This window comes from Alligator sinensis, unplaced genomic scaffold, assembly GCF_000455745.1.
Source record: "Alligator sinensis unplaced genomic scaffold, ASM45574v1 scaffold876_1, whole genome shotgun sequence".
In the NCBI taxonomy this organism is placed as follows: domain Eukaryota; kingdom Metazoa; phylum Chordata; order Crocodylia; family Alligatoridae; genus Alligator; species Alligator sinensis.
Window position 1 is genome coordinate 553,297 of NW_005841938.1, and position 16,642 is coordinate 569,938.

The 16,642-nt window shown below is 50.3% G+C and overlaps 2 long non-coding RNA genes across 2 annotated transcripts in view; both read left to right on the forward strand.

Moving 5' to 3' along the window:
- Nucleotides 1-16,133, forward strand: part of LOC112549602 — an 18,437-nt gene extending 2,304 nt beyond the window's left edge. The window contains exons 2-3 of the long non-coding RNA XR_003093093.1: nucleotides 6,714-7,056; nucleotides 14,660-16,133. This is a non-coding gene — a long non-coding RNA (uncharacterized LOC112549602). The remainder of the gene's footprint in view (nucleotides 1-6,713; nucleotides 7,057-14,659) is intronic.
- On the forward strand, nucleotides 2,697-5,038 carry LOC102372130. Its single transcript, XR_323357.2, has 3 exons — nucleotides 2,697-2,745; nucleotides 2,904-3,044; nucleotides 3,573-5,038. It is a non-coding gene; the product is annotated as an uncharacterized LOC102372130 (long non-coding RNA).
- Nucleotides 16,134-16,642: the final 509 nt, after the last annotated feature.

The window sequence follows — 16,642 nt, forward strand, 5'->3', positions numbered from 1 at the left end:
CAGGAATGCAGCACCCGCCTGACCCCAGCCCTCACGCTGTGTGTTCCCGCTGTCGGGCTGGAGGTTTTGGGGTTTGTTCCTGGCATGCAGGAATGTCTCCTCCTTTCTTCCGTGCTCCTCCAGATGCTTTAAGGGGCTGCTCGGGGTTTCCTCGCATCCCCAGCACACCGAGGCGTGATGCACAGCTGCCTGGCAGGGCGAGGAGGCTGAGGGACAACCGAACCCTGGAGAGGGGGAAAGGGGACGCCCGGAGTCCTTTCCTGGTCCCTTGCCAGGCGCTGGCGTGGGACCACAGCGGGTTCTGCTCCCGGCCCGGGGAGGGGGGAGGCGAGTTCCCCGCGGTCCCTTCGCTGACGGGAAGAACAACAGCGCAGACTGTTTATGCACAGAGCCCATTTCCATAGCAACGCTGCATTGTGCGGGAGCCGATCGTGCAATCCCAGGGTGGATGGAAGGAAAAGCCTGGCTGGCTCATTGAGATGCACCTGCCAGCCGCAGTGCTGAGGGGGAATCCCTGCTTCACGGGGAACCCGGTGCAGCCCGGGGGAGAGTGAGACCGCCGGGGGTCAGGGCCGCAGCGGGCCCAAATGACCCCGGAGCCTGTCTGTGCCCCCCGGGGTGGGGCAGGATGGAGTCCCCCAGCTGAGGGCACCTCCGACAACACAGCTGCTGCCCTTGAACTCAGCCTGAATGGGAGATACCTCTCTCCTCCACGCAGTCCCTCCCTCCCCAGGCTCCTTCAAAGCGCTCGCGGCTAGCTCTCCCAGAGCAAATAATTATGGAATTAAAACCCAAGCCTTTCAGTCCCCTAATAGCCTGCGCCAATCTGTCAGCGGCTGCCTGCGTGCGATGGGGGAGGGAGGGGGAAGGCTGTTATGTAAGAGCCTTGGAGCCCGTGAACTCCCCTCGCCCGCAGCTAGCGGCGCTCCTGCCCAGCTGCCCCAGTTCAGTCCGGCCGAGAAGGGGTCTTGCACTGGGAGGGGCTGGATTTGACCCGCGAGGATGTGAGGAGGAGGTCGCGGAGACCCAAGGGGGTTTCTGAGACCCTTGGGGAATCATCCCACCCCATGGGGCAGGGGAAGGGTGCCTATAGGAAGCGCTCGGAGGGCAACCGGGCAAGCTTGGGTGCTGGGATGGGAAGGGCGTTGTGGTGCTGGGAGAGGGCAGCTTTTGGAGGGCCTGGTAGCTGTAGCTGCCCTGTCTCCCCACATATCCTTTGAGGACTAGCTGGTAACTGGGGCTGCATACAAGCCAGAGCCTGGCTTTTGGGTTTCTCCGCAGACGTGCTGCTCTCCTTGATTCTGGGGTACCGCACCCCAATACCTCGGTGCCCTAGGCACCTCTGTCCAGCCTGTGCGCCCACACTGGTGTCCTCTGGGGTGGGCAAATGCTCGCTGTCCCTGCAGCTCTAGACCTTTCTCCCTGCTTCTTTCCTACCCGCCCATGGCTTGGCCCCAGCCGCCGAGGCCAGCTGTGCCCACCCCTGCCAGAGCTCCTTCCTTCCTGCCTTGTTCGTTGTGTCCTTGGTATTCTGGCTCAGACTTTCCCTTGGGTGAGTCCCTTATGATGGTGTATGTGGACCACCCCCTCTTATTTTATAATGGGCACTGGAGACGCTTGGGCCAGCCCCGCAGAGAGCCCTCCGAGCCCCCATGTCACTGAATGCTTCTTTGGGGAGCGATGGAAGGGAAGGAGCTGACAGTGCAATGGCTGTTTCCTGGGAAGTGACTGATGAGCTGAGGTGCTCTGTAGTTCTCAAATACAATTTACTCTACAATTACTGTCTGCTCTCTGCAAGCACAGGGTGAATGCAGAGGCGTGATGGGGAGATAGGAAAACCTCGGGCTGGCCTGGAGCAAGGGGGCATGTCTAAAAACCAAGCCGGAGAAAACTCTGGATTCCCTGTGCCCGTTGTAGAGGGGCAGTGCTTTGCAGGGTGCTCTGGGCAGTGTCGCCCCGGGGTGTGAGCAGAAGGGAAATAGGATGGGCGAGGGGCAGCAAGATCTTGGTGGGGTATTCTTTACCCCCAGGCTCAAGGATCTCCATCCCCTGGGAAATCTGAAGTGAGCAGTAAGCAGCTCAGCTGCTCTCTGCAGGAAATCTGCTCTGGGGTGGGAATCGGAGAGGAGTTTTCCAAGCTGTAGCTGCCCTCAGCTTTCTAACACCGGCTATTAACAGCGTGCCTGGAGATCCTGCTGTTTGCATTTACCAACTCTGAAGCAATGTGTGGAGACAGGGCTGCTGCTGTGTGAGGATGCGTGGGCAGGAGAGCTTGCAGGTAATTGTACCAACGCCCACGTTAATGGCTGCAACTCTCATGGGTTGGATCCATCCCGGTGCCCTAATCCCAGTCCTCATGGCCACAGGCTAAGCCCAGTGGGAGCCAGTTCATAAAAGGGACAACTCTGAAGTCCCGAAGCAACTGATCTCCAGGTTTAGTACTCCCAAGCCCTGTGCTCGGCTCTGTTCCCTGCCCTGCTACATGGGAAGAGGCTGGTGACAGGACTAATGCCACTTCATCCTTCAGAGAAAATTCAACGTGGGGAGAAAAAAAAAATCTCCAGCCCTTGTGAGTGTAACAGCCAGTCTCCAAATCCACCTCTCTGCACTGTAATTGTTGGTAGTTTGCTGAGTCCTCCCTGATTCAACATGTCTCGGTCCCAGCACAGATGCCCAGGGCTGGAGAGCTGCAGATGGAGCCAGGGACTCACGGGAGGTGGTACTGGAGAAGCTGGGCTGCAGCAGGTGAGGCTGCCTGACCACAGCTGAGAGCCACAAAGCGTGTGCCTTTGTGCCTGGGGGTCCGACCCTCATGCTTCTCCTTGATGCAGGCCTAGCAGCTCTGCAGCATCCATCACCCAAGTATCCAGGCGTGTTGACTGGGCTTTACTTGCCTTGTGCAGGGGTAATGGTGGCTCACTGCTTTCTCTGTGCCGGGGGAACCTCATGGGCAAATCGGAAGGCAAAAGTCAAAGCCACAAGGAGGTAAACTGCTGGGATCGGATCACAGGAGGTGGTGACAGTAAAGGAGCAGAGATCACAGGGTAAGTGTAGAGGCAGCGACTGGTCTGTCTGTCCTTTCAATTGTAGCAGTGCAGTGTTGCTCTGGATGACCAACTAGCCTCTTTTAGCGCGCTCCCAGAGCCTGATCTGTTTGGGCAGTTCTCTGTGGTCCACTCTCATAAGCGCTGGTGACACTTCTGTGGCATGAACCTGGGGGGCTGGTTTTGTGTGCAGTGATACATGTGCGTGCTCGTGGCTATGTCTGCATGTGTGCACATATGCACCACTCCCCGGAGTCTCTCCCCTGGGGCGAATAGAGATGCCTGGCTCTCTCCGGCACTGCTCCCACACAGAGCTGGACATGTGGTCCTTGGATGTGCCGGGGACAAGAGAATTGCAACATTCCCTTTTGTGACTTTTCCTGAGCTCAGATTTCTTTCATCCGGCTAAGTGCTCGTACGCAACTTTTAACAAAGTCCAGCCCTTTTGCAGCTTTGTTCTTCCCTAGACCTTTGACTTCTGGGAGGGGCTGAGTCTGATTTCCTTTTTCCCCTTTGGCCTTCTTTCAGACTGAAATGAATCCACACCCGCTGAGGAACCGGACAGTGACGACAGAGGCAGAACTCAGAACCCGCTGCTACAAAATTCATTCCTACTCTGCAGGAGTGTAACGAGAATCACTCTTAACCGTTTGCAATACAGAGTCCGTGACACACAGTTGTGTGGTCCCAATCGTTTCCAGTAGAGGGCACTGCTGTACATTTACACCAGAGTGAAATGGAAAGAGAACCTGTGATTCCTTCAGCTCTTTAACCACTTGAATGCATCTGGGTCACCTGCGGAGACGTGCTCCCTGAACCGTCCGCTGTCTTTTACCCCCAGTTGTATAGCTAGACCTTTTCCCTAATCTTATGCGCTTTTCTAATGCACAAGCCAGTTTTGGAATCTTGTTTTCCATTTGATTTTAGAAAGACACCACCACCAACCAAAAAACCCCCCAAAACCCATAGCCTGCTGGTTACAATATGCGGACAGGGGCTGGTATGAATTGGTATGCTTTACAGCCCAAAGAGAGAGACACGCATCTAATTTCTACTTGCCAAAGCTGAAGGAAACTATGCGACAGAGACCTCTGTGCCCCTGGAATGAATGATTTTTGGTATTAATTACTCATTGGACTTGAAAGCCCACAATTCTGGCAGCATTTGGTGCTGTGGAAGTGGGGAAGGGGAGCTGTGAAGTGAGCGGGGAGCGGTGTTGTCCAGCGTTGCCCTAAATTAGCAGGCCTTGCTCCTAGAAAACCTTCATTTAAAGCTTGGTTCACAGAAACCTGTGGAAGATTTTTCTGCTTAAACCAAGTGTCCTGAAGCCATCCCCAGCACAAGTCCTTCGAAATCAATCCGCGAGGAAAAACAAAAGCCGATACCGGGAATTGGCCCTGTGTATTTTCTGCCTGACATCTGGTGTTCCTTTTTCCTTGTGGTTTTTATTACTAGGAACACTTGGATTAAAAATAAGCACAAACTCTGATCTTTTTATCTTTTGGGGTTCTCTGCTCGTTCCTCATGTAGTACCACATTAACGTTTGACCTCCGCAGCCACCGATCATGATGGCGTTAGGAAAAGTTTGTGGTTTCCCAGGAAGAGTAAGCAGCAGCAGTAGGAAGCACAAGGGAGACTCGCAGCCAACAAGGAACCGTCCTGCCTTCCTGCAAAAATCATAAACCAGGAGGGAAGGGACCAGAAGAAGAAATGGAGGTGGGAAAGGCTCCCCCCTTGTCAGCTCATGGGAAAGTCTCCAGAAACAGCAATCTTTGTCCATCTCTCACAAAGTCCTGTTCATGCCAGCAGATTTCATTGTCTCTAAGGCTTTTCTCAGGGTCACCTCGAGGGGGGAGAAAAAAATCAGCTATTAAAAGACCATTTCTCCATGTACAAACAGGAAAACGCACAAAACTGCTCATCTTACACAACGGCTAAACAAACCACACTGACCAGTGCCCACAACTCCTAGAAGGGTCTTTCTATGTTTCCCACCGCCTCCCCCCCCCCCCCCCCCCCCACTTCACTCCTCCAGTGATTCTTCATTTTTTCCTAGCTGATTGCTTTATTTTAGGTTTTTATACTGCCGCATAAACCCCCCAGCAGGCATTTCTGGTAGTACTTTTGCTCGGGATTTTTTTTTTTTTTTGGTTGGTTGGTAGGGTCATAAGGCTTCCACCTAGCATATAGAAAAAGCATCAGTTGGATGACAGAATCTGTCCATAACGGATGTCAAACGAGGGACTGGGCTCTCTATGCCATAGGTGACTGGCACACAGCTGGCAGGAGGGGAAGGGGGGAGTCAGATCCTCCTTTTTGTGACTCCACTGACAATGGATCTATGCTGACTTACCCCTGCCAAGGCTCTTGGTAAAGTCTGTATTGTCTCTGTGTACATTCCCCAGTGTCTCTATTGCATCTTCCTACAAGGACAACCGTGGACAAACAAAAGAAGGCTGCACTCGGAAGATGCCTTGCACTCTACTGCTTGTAATTGTTCTGTCACTGAAGAATGAAGGCAGCTCAGACAATGTTATCTGACAGGCGCCGCTTCATTGTTCCCCTGAAGTTTATTATTTTTTTCCCAGGGTTGTGCATTGTGAAGTTCAGACTGCTCCCCTTCATTTGCTGCCATTTATCTATAATTTAGTATGGGTTTTAGTTATATGATAACTGAGTTTCATGTGTCACAGTGCGTCTCAAACAGAAAATATAAATATTTAACAGCCTCCACTGGTAATAAAGATTCGCATTTGCCTCATTTTGGTTCCCACTGCATGAATATTCTGCACCACGCTCTGTGGGTATTAACTTCATTCAGATTTATCCTCTGTTATGCAATCTCATGTTAATGACAGATAGAAAGCCAGACCTTTAAAAAAAAGCAACAAAACAGTTAATGCCATTAACTCTTCTTAGCTGGTTAGCGGAGCGGTAACATGTTCTTAGTCATCCGAGCATCCTGCGCAGAAAAACGCAATGACCCCATCTTGAATGAAAGTCTGGGTCAGCTCTGCCGTCTCCCAGGGAGATGCTTCAGAGTCGCACCGGTGAGAGAGCAGGGTTTACCCTGTGTTGGACAATACTTAGTAGGGTTTTGCTGTTAAGGAACCTCAGTCTGCAAGTTGTGCTGTTTAGGCACCGCTGGGGTTCAGTGACTGGGTATGGCATGGGGCACGGGGCTGCAGCTCAGGCCTTTGGGTGGGTTTGAAGCAAGAGGGAGTTGTGGGTGGGTCACATAAAGGTGCTGGGTGAGGGCCAAGGGCAGAAAGTGGGAGGTGAGGGGAAGAGAGGGTTCTTTGGAGGTACGGGATGAAATGCAGATAACTTTCTCTGGCTCAGGTGTGGGTTTTCTCTGGCAGGGAGGGAGGTTCTGGTTTAACCAAAAATAACACAAAACTGGTGCATTTTCTGGCAGCTGCATCCCCCCCCCTTTGCAATCTGAGAGCCAGAAAACTCCTATATCTACCAACCCCAAGCAGGGTGACTCCTGCATTGTCCCCAAGCTCCCTATTCTGTCCAATGCTCTGGACATGAGAGATGCAGGACACCGTGGTGGGCTCGGTGCAAGACTTTTACCTCCTTCCTACCTAGTCCCTAGTGGCCGGCCACCCTGCATAGTGGCTTTAAACATACTTACCTAACTTCACACCCATGTTTCTTAACAGGAAGATTGTTGGAGCTCTCATCCAAGCTTGTCATTGAAGAACACCGTCTAACAGGAATGAAATATCAACACAACATAAGAATTACAGCCTTGTGACGGGATCCATTGGTGTCTGCAAACTCCTTCAAGGTCTCAAAGGAAAACGGGTTTCTTGAGGGAGTTGACTTACTCTATGCTCACCCGCCGTGGGAAGCCGGGCTTGATTGTCTCCACGCTGCCCTTAATGTGATGCCAGGCAACCTCGCAGCTTCAACGTACCTTGAGGAAATCGTGTCATCCCAAGTTATCCAGATAGAAAAGATCAGTCGTGACTTTCTGCCGGGGCCTGCCTGGCAGAGCAGATGGTAATAATGGTTCCAGGGAGGTTGGTTCTCATGAAAACACAATATCACATTTCTTAACTCTGTGCTGTAGTTGTTTGCTCACCCCAAGCCACCACACAGATTGTTTCGTTCTTTCCTAGCATTTTGTTATGCCTCATGCAGTCTGTCAAGTATTTCCAGTTGCATTGATGTAGGGCTAACCAAGCTGGACCCCTTCAACTACAGGGCTCAGTTTATGGTAAGAGCCCCAGCAGCTGCCCAGTCTGGTTTTCGTGGAGGTTTCTGTCTCTTTTTGTCCAACCCTTTTTCCCTTGAGTCATACTTGGCTCGGTTTTGTAGCTGCTCCTTGCCGTATGTTCCTGCAGGCGTCTTTCTGTGATGGTAAAATAGTAAATATTGCAACTACAAAACCTTTTATTAGCAACTCCTTCCATTTGCTCTCAAGCTGTGGTGTGACTGGCGCCCTGGAGAATGAACCAGATGTGATGAGCTTCCTCCCAGGTATATGGGCAATTGAGAACTGAAACCTCCGGAGTCTGACTCAGAAATGATGCATCCTAGGTGGTAACTCATTTTAAGTTTTGGTTTTTGGGTTTGTTTGGTTTGGGGGTTTTTTTGGTTGGGGGGGGGGGGGGGGTTGTCTTTTTTAAACCTAGAAGAGCATCTAGTAACACACCTTTTTTTTTTTAGGCCTATTAGAAAGTCCCCCAAATATTCAAAACCTCAGATAGTGGCTAGGGCTTTGTACCTCATATGGGCAAGATGTGAGAGAGGTGCTACTGGACACCACAGTTCAGGGCATTGTTCCTGAAACAGTGCCATTACCTCCATAGGATGAGGCATCATCTGACACTGTGGCTAGAGGGCCCAAACTGTTGAAGTGCTCAGGTCATTCTTCATCTTTCTGAATGTCTGGTTCTGTTTAGTTCCTCAAGACAAAGAGTTTTGTGGACTCTGGAGAGTTTGCTATGGCTTTCCCAGGTGAGGAAAGAATTTATCCAACGGTGCCAGCACGTCCATGAAGCGATATACTTCCCTGGCGTTCGGAGGCCCTTTTCATCTGGGTAATGCATGCTGTCTGAACCTGGTATGGTTCCTGTTTCATCTAAGAGCTGGCATAGAAACCTGATCTTTTCATGAGTGTTGGTACTTTCAAGTCTCAGGCCTGCTGTCCTCAGCATTTCCTGAACTGGAAAGAGATGCTGGTCCCATGGACTTGGAGGTGATTGGTAGGTGGAGGTGATTGGATATGGCTCCTTTATCAGCGAACCCTTTTCAGACCTTCTCAGCGTTATGATATTTTCCTCTTGAAACATTTGGGAACAGATGATGTGGCAATGGGGAGTTGATTGGAAGTGTGATGAAAGCCATTAGTAATGTACATACTGCAGCCAGTCTATCTGGCAGGACTCAGACTGGAGATGCAATTTGGAGAAGATTTTTGCTTTGCTAAATTGTCCCAGGAGGTGGGCAGAGCATGGGCACCCATGTCAAGATATGCTTAATGCACTCAGTAAGGCCTATACAGATCCAGACCTTGCCATGTGTTCTTGGGACCACTCCCATGTCTACAGGCCAGTCAGCTGAGGTGTCTGTCCTGTACCATGTGGTTGAGCACTGCTTTCACCCTGGACATCAAGGCAAGGTAGGCCCTGCAAGGGCTTGATAGGGCCAACAGCTTTGCATTTGGCATGGCATTCTCCCCTGTCATCCCCAGTCCTCAGGATAACTTTGAGGAACTGTATCCAGAACTCAAGCTCTAGGTCCATGGTCACTAGTTCTATCTTTATGACCAGTTGTGATTGTGGGGCATCCCATATACCAGTGCACAGAACACCTGCAGCATAGATTCCTTGAGATTAGGAGAAAAAAATAATCTGTGTTTTAGAGTGGCCACATTTTTTTTTGCCTTTCACGTTTAATAGGGATTATTCTGGGCTTGCCAATACCTCTTTTGGCTCTCATGTTTTCATTCTCCTGTAAAAGTGATTCTGGAAGCAATTATACCATCACCTGTATCTATTCTGAAATCTGTTTTTAACCAAGGAAATTGTGGTAGCCAATGATGGGTCTTTTGGACTATCTCTTGTGGTTCCAAGAGGTGTAATCTTAGTATTTATTGGGTGTCTTCTTTAAAGAGGGTGATTATCCTGGGCTTAGAGCAGCAGACTGCTGTGCAACATCCTGCTTTTAGACATTTCCTGCATGCAGTATCCCTTGCAGGACAAAGCCATTTCCTTTGAGGAGGTTTGCCATACCATGGTTTGGTTATATTTCTTTCCTTTACTTCATCCTAGCATTTCCTTCTTGGATCATTTAGTGCTTGTCCTGGCCTGGGTGGGTATTGTTCTGGGCATCCATGCATATTTTCCTCCCTGTGTCTATGGCTTCTAAGACCTTCAGTGCTCTTCCTGAGAAGAGTCTGCTGCTACTTGGGACATGTCTATCCCTGCCTCTGTGCTGCACCCAAGGGCAAGGCTGCAAAGCATGCTCTGTCCCCTTGCTTCCGATGCCAAATCCTAGAAATGAGGTGAGGCAATACAACCAGCTGAGAACCCTCAACATACCTGACACTGGGACAAAGAGGTATGAAGAGCAGAGCAAAGGCAACTACCTTGCCTGGCTTTAGGAAGTTGATCTGTGCGGAACAGAAGTGAGTGGGTGGGACATATTTCATGACAGTGCTGCTGCACATTGCATGGAGGTGGTGCACCTGTCTTGTATATCCTGATTCCTGAGGGTTATGTTCATGGCTAAGACCGATTTGGATAGCTGGCTGTCCCCCGGCTCTGCACTGGACCTGTGTTTGAGGATGGCTTCATTCATCTCCCTATAGTTATGGGACCGGATGAGGTTGTACAGGGTTATTATATGAAATCATCCACTGACTCACCCTTCTCTTGCTTGTGTAAGTGAAATTGTGTCTGCTCAAAAACTTCATTGTGGTATGGCATGAAATACTTATCCAGTGCTTATTTAATTGGACTGAACTGTTTCATCAGAGCAGCTGTGAAGCTTCTGGGGAGAATAATGCCCTCTGCTTGAGGTCCATTGTATAGAGCGGGGAATTAACTTGTTTCTCCCCGGTTTCTGATCTAAGCTGGAAGCCGGGAGGAAGCTTTGGAGTCTGCTTTCCCAGGTGATCCTCCACCCCGGTGAATTCCTGGAAGAGTGGTATTTGGCAAAGGGCTGGGTAAAGATGTTGCAGCCTCTGCTCTTTTACCAAAGTATACATCCTTCCCTACCTTTTCCTTCTCTTTGAGTGGAGCAGGGTGGTGAGGCACCTTGAAGAAGCCAACATTTGGATGCCTATCTTGCTGGGATCCTTTGACCCCAGCTGACTTCCTGCCCCTGGGGCAGGGGGCTGGACTCGATGATCTTCTGAGGTCCCTTCCAGCCGTAATGTCTATGAAATCTATGAAATCTGGTGGTGTTGTCTGGGGAGCCTCACCTCGGAGCCCCTTCCTGGCCTATCCTCACCCCCTGTTGCAGGCTAGGCTCATGGTAGTGGTTTGGTCCAGGCTGTCTGTGGTTCTGGGCCTCTTTGTGCTGGCTCTGTTGCGGAGTTGGAGGCCTTGCCCAGGTGCCTTTCTTGACCCCTGCGTCCTTTTGGCAGAGGTAGCCTGTGATTGTATGGGTCTCTGTTCAATCTGGTGTATGATGTTAGCTGGAGATTACAAAGATGCATGACACTTAGGTTGGAGCTATGGCCATATGGACTTTATCCTCCAGTTACACAGACACTTACCTCTTCACCATATCTTTCCAGTAGCCCCGCAGGACAGTGACTCCAACTGTTCACAGCTCCCACCGCAAGCACAACTTCATCTCTGGAGTAGGACAGGGGCTTTCAAGGGAGTGAAGCACTTGTCTTTCTTTGGGATGGGAGGGGAGGACCTGAATGTCCTTCACACCTTTGCAAACCCCTCCTTCATTCTTGGTACCAAAAATCCCTCTCCTTCTTGCTCCCTGTGGCTTAGCTGAGTTGATGGCAGCTCTGGCAGGAGAGCCAACATAGACAGAGCCCTCAGGGTGTCTGGTGTCTCATCCCATGAGCAGATCTAAGCAGTTTGATAGAAGAGCACAGGTAGCCTCCAGGCCCTGGTTTCCTGCAGTTTTCCTAGTGGTTCAGCTCCAACAATAGTGGGAAATTTAGGGAGAAAAGAGAAACCCACAGAGACAGAGCCTCTGAATACAAGCCCTTTTTCTGCTAGGATGTCAAGCCCAAAAGCCTCAGCTGCACTTAATTAGCTCCCAGCCACAGCGACCTCCCCACCAGAGCTACTTCTGAACCCTTGCTGCAAATTGACCCTGAAACCCTAGACTGTCGGTTGGTTCAGCAAGGCTTTCAGCAAGGGACACCTCTAATATGGGGTGTGGCCAAGGCTTTGGAGTCCTCTCCAAGGATGCACAGACCTCCAGGGAGCGTGGGAAGCATGGGGGAGAGTCATTATTCTCTATTCCCTACTGGAGAGGAAAGCCCCAGCAACAGCATGCGAAGAAACACCAGGCAGCCAGGCAGGCCAAGCCAGCCCTTGGGCTGCGGATCTCAGTTGCAGAGGACCCCTGGCCTGTCTCAGCTGCGCAAGAACAGGCCAGGCCACATGTCTAATCTTCCAGCCTTGCTTCATCTGTAACAGGGAGGAATGCCACTTCAACAGCCTCAGGAAATAGAGGCAGGAGCATGGCCCACAGCTGGCCACTGCCAACTGCCTGGCAAAGTCTGGTAGCAACGAAGCTTGGCTCATAGCTCAGGGCAAGAGTATGTTGGTGGCACAGAAGAAGTTCAAGATAACAGGTACCTTGTAGAGTCTCTGGGGAGCAAGAACAATGGTGCAGGCCTATGTAGCATGCATAAGCCTGTAGCCAGGCTGTGGCAGCCTGTACAAGCTGGAGCCCCTAGAGCATGTTACCCTGTATCCTAGTGAGTGAAGATTTATTACCATCCAAGATGGATGAGATGAGAGCAGAGTCCACCACCTTGGTGTCTGTCTGACATGCTTCACTCTGGCAATGGTTCCCCAAACAGAATAAGGCTCCAATAACAGATGTCAGATGAAGCATAGGAACAGGTGTAGTTCAATTGACTTGAACGGAGCTTTGCCAGTTGCACCAGTGTGGGGATCTGGCCATGCTGGTCACATCAGAAACCAGATCTGTCTGCAAGATGGTACCACTGCAACCCATTGGATCAGGCTTCCCGTTGGTTGAGCTGGGAACTGAGACCTGGAGTACCAGAGTACAAAGCATAGTACTGAAAGTTAATGTTAGGCTGTGAGCTTGTGCTGGGCTGTGAGATGAGAGAGTGGCCAGGCAAAAGGTGGTGCACTCAGGCACCTACACAGAGGCTTATTTTCAGCCCTGCTCCCGTTAAGTTGTAAATGCCGTTGAGTGGAGTCTCTGTATCAGACACTGCAATAAAGATGAAGCTGCTGCCGAGCACTCAGGCCTGGAGATGAGCAAGATCCAGGTGTCACAGGCATGGAAATACTGTCACACTGTGAGCAGCTGGCATATGGCAGGGTGTAATCCCAAAATTGCACATCATTTGTGGTTCTTTTGCATGCATTTCTGCACAGCAGTGCCTAGCTCACAACAGGGGGGGTTGTGTGTTCTGGTGGTTACATCCCTCCTCTTCCTCAGCTGCAAATTCAGAGTTATCGTTCCACACCCAGAACAACCGCATCCAGTCTCAGCTGGCAATGAGCTCCCACAATTCAAACTATAGTAGCTGCCTGGCAGCTTAGTTAGGGAAACACTCACCAGGTCACTTCATCCAATGCCATCCCAGTAAGGAAGCTTCACAACCTGTCACCCATAAGAATTAGCCTCTAGCTAATAGCTCTGAAAACCCCCGGCACCACATCTGCCACCTACAGATCACTGTCATCTGCATGGCACACAGCAATTTGGTAGGTAGATTGTTTCTCAAGGGATGGTTTCTCAAGAGAACTGGGCTTATTTAGTTTGGAGAAGAGAAGACTGAGATGGGATTTAATAGCTGCCTTCAGCTACCTGCAGGGGGGGTCCCAAGAGGATGGAGCTGGACTGTTCTCAGTGGTGGCAGATGACAGACCAAGGAGCAATGGTCTCATGTTGCAACAAGGGAAGTTTAGGTTAGAGATTAGGAAAAAACTCTCTCACTAGGAGAGTAGTAAAAGCACTGGAACAGGTCACCCAGACAGGAGGTGAAATCTCCATCCTTGAAGGCTTTTAAGACCTGGCTAGACAAAGCCTTGGCTGGGATGATGTAGTTGGGGATAGCCCTGCTTTGAGCAGGTGGTCGGACTAGATGTGACCTCCTGAGGTCCCTTCCAACCCTCATTTTCTATCATTGTATGGTCAGATGGTTATGAGTTGTTATGGTAAGTATGGTGGAGAACATCAAGCAAGAAGTAGCAGCATGTGAATGTCGAAGAAAAGTAGGTCTGAGGGAACAGCCTAATGCTTCTGAAAAAGAGCTAACAAAAGAAGGCACAAAGATGTTTTTCTAAGACTGCCCACTATGGTGGTATCCAAAGGCCATATAGCTCTAAAGAAGCATTAAATCTTTTTTGGGTACTTCCAACAGATGATCCAGAAAGCTTACTGAGATCTGGTGGCCAAAAAGCTGTTCAGGCAGTTTTAGGATCCAGGGGTGCCAGCAAAGACCGGGAGAAACCAAGGCAATGGCATTAGTGCTATGGTGCAGTCAAATCCCTGCCTGACGATCATGTTCCTTGTCTTGTTGTAAATAAACCACAAAGTGCTCAGCAAGAGCCTTTCTAGGGCCTCTCTCCAGGAGTGATAAGGCAGACACTCAGATGAAAATTAGCAGAATCATTGAGTGAAAAAGTTGGCTTCTGCCAGGCAGGAATATCATCTGCAGTCTTAAAGGTCAGTTGGAATCATCCCAGGAGTCAGAGAGAAGCGTATGTTTGCATAATGATTGATCCAATATAGTCAGCAAACCCTTTTATGAGCCATTCAGGGCATAAGTCCAAAGAACAGGTGGCAGGTGGCTGAGCGTGTCTGCTGAAGCTCTGACATATTCAAATAAAACAGTGGGGAAAATAGAACTGATAATGACAGCGATCAACTAGATCAGTGGTTTCCAACCTATGGTCTGCAGACCCTGGGGGTCCTCAGGCTATGTCTAAGGGGTCTGCGAAAGAAGACTATGATCAATCGAGAGTATGTGCAGACCCACACTTAACAATTCAAAGGGGTCTGCACCTTCAGTCAAAATTTCCAAAGGGGTCCGCATCTCCGTTTGAAATTGTTTAGGGGTCCATAAATGAAAAAGGTGAAAACCACTGAACTCAGATCAACCAAAGCAACTCTTCTGTCCGCTGAAGGATGTTCTCATAGGGACAGCTGCAGGCCCCTGATGTTTGACCAGGTAGTTTTATGCTACGAACCTGCCCGTTTGCAAGATCTGATGGATCGACAGCAGTTCAGCTCTTGCATTCAGTGTGGCGCCATAAGCTAGTTGCCTGGGGAGGTTCCCTGCATTTGTTCTTCCTTTGATGTATCGTGTGTGTGGCAGCGCTTGGGGGAGGACTTAATGGCGTGGAGGTTTGATTCACTGTGGCAATGTGTCCTGTTTTCTCTTCTAAACCCTAATGCTTCTTTCCTTGCCTAGGTTGGAAATGTGACCAGAACTGGCCCAGTTTCTGCTCCTAACAACTGCTGTTTCATGGAGCGCGTCTTCTGCCAAAATGAAATCTGCACTTTCTCCCGTTTAGCTGCTGCGGAGGTGAGAAAACGAGCAGGAGTTGAGGCTGAAAAAAATGTTAACAGCATGGAGAAAGAGTCATCAGCATCTTCCTGCACAGAAACGATGCGGCTCTGATCTGAAGCCAGGCCGCTGTCTTGTGCAGTGCTTTGCTTCCACAAGGGGAGGAGAGGACAGAAAATGTGTTGCATCTCCCACGACTTGCACTCCTACCAGATAGCAGGTAGGGGCAGTTGATCTGGTTGATATGGCATCAAGCAATCGTGAGATCAGGCACCGGGAGGAAAAATCTTTCTCTAGGCAGCTGTCAGTGCTTGTTATGCCTAACACAGAGCATATGGTAAATATAACCAGAAGCCAAAATAGAGTTAATTGGTCTGTGTCAAACATTTGTAGTGATTGCCCCAAACTTGCACGTCGAGTGGAACGCAGGCTAGCTTGACACAGAGGCTCTCCATTAGTCTCAGGCTGGTTTCGGAGGTACCCCAGCCCAGCTGCCGAGGGTTTCCTGTGAGTGGTCACATCAGAAACCAGATCTGTCTGCAAGATGGTACCACTGCAACCCATTGGATCAGGCTTCCCATTGGTTGAGCTGGGAACTGAGACCTGGCCCCCTCACCCCCCTTTGTTTCTTTACAAGACAAAGCTGTGCTTAAACTGCGGGTCTAGCCGGAGGGGGCTTTACACTCCTTGCAGCTGGCCGGAGCGGGAGCGCTAGGACCATAAATCACTCCACGAAGCCTGCAGCAATATGTGGACAACCTTCTAGTTGTGTGGGGGTCCTATTCTCACCTGGAGTAAATTCTCATAGCTCTTTGGAAGTCTCTGACCTACTCTGCACGGTTTGGATCCTGGGAATACCCAAGGGAGCTCATTTGGGGACCTGTGAATCCCACTTTGCTAGATTTGGGGCCTCTTGCAGCTGGTTTTGTGTTGTGGAGCCTGCTCAGGTTTTCTGCTGGTATTCTCTTTTGCTCAGTGTGGGTCTGGGGCCAGCCAGTTCCTCCCCTCAGGGGTTTTAAGTTTCCTGTAAGCTGGTTCCAGGTGATCTCACATGGTTTGGGGACTTGAAATCCTATTCCATGTGCTTCCATTTTCCCCCCGCTTACCATATTGAGAGTCCAGAAGGATTCGAATCCAAGAAATAAGAGGCTCTGAGCTTGAAGCAGAGCCTAAGTGTTTTTGGCTGAGCCACTTCGAGTCTTCCTCTCAATTTCCTCCAAGACTGAAGCAGACAAAACAAAATGAGAGGGGGACACTCCTTTCCACTGGAATCCTTAGGCCGGGGATCTGGTTTCCATATTCCTGGCTGACTCTGCGCTCCGGGCTCGCTCCCTCCTGTACGGGAAGGTGTCACGTTTCCGCAGACATTACCAAATACATTTGCTACCTTAAAAAAAATAATTTGTGAATGTGACCATTATATGAGAGTAATAGCGGTTTTTAAAGGGGCCTGTAGATTTCCCATCTGTGGTGCCTGGCAGTGGGGTGCCCTAGCGCATGTGTCTCATTCGGCAATCGAGGGTCTCTGCAAGCAACTTTTGCTGGAGAAAGAAGGTAATGGATTGGGAACGTGGAGCCCTGCTATCTTCATCCAGGGCCGTTAGCAGCGGCATCTAGTGCCAGTCAAACCGTGGCACAACGGACCGATGACCTTGCATGGCTATGCTCTGACTGCTCCCTTTTAGGACTCAGTGCTATCGAGAACCCATCACATGGGGGTTGCCGATGAGAAAAACATGCGACCCTCCAGGGTCTGGAGCAACTGGACTACTTGGAGCCTCCTGTTGCACCCGCCTCAGTTTCTCATGGGTGTGTGCAGATATGCTTACCCTGTCCGTGGTATTAACCCAAGGACGATGCTTTGTTTCAACCCCACATATGCCTTCT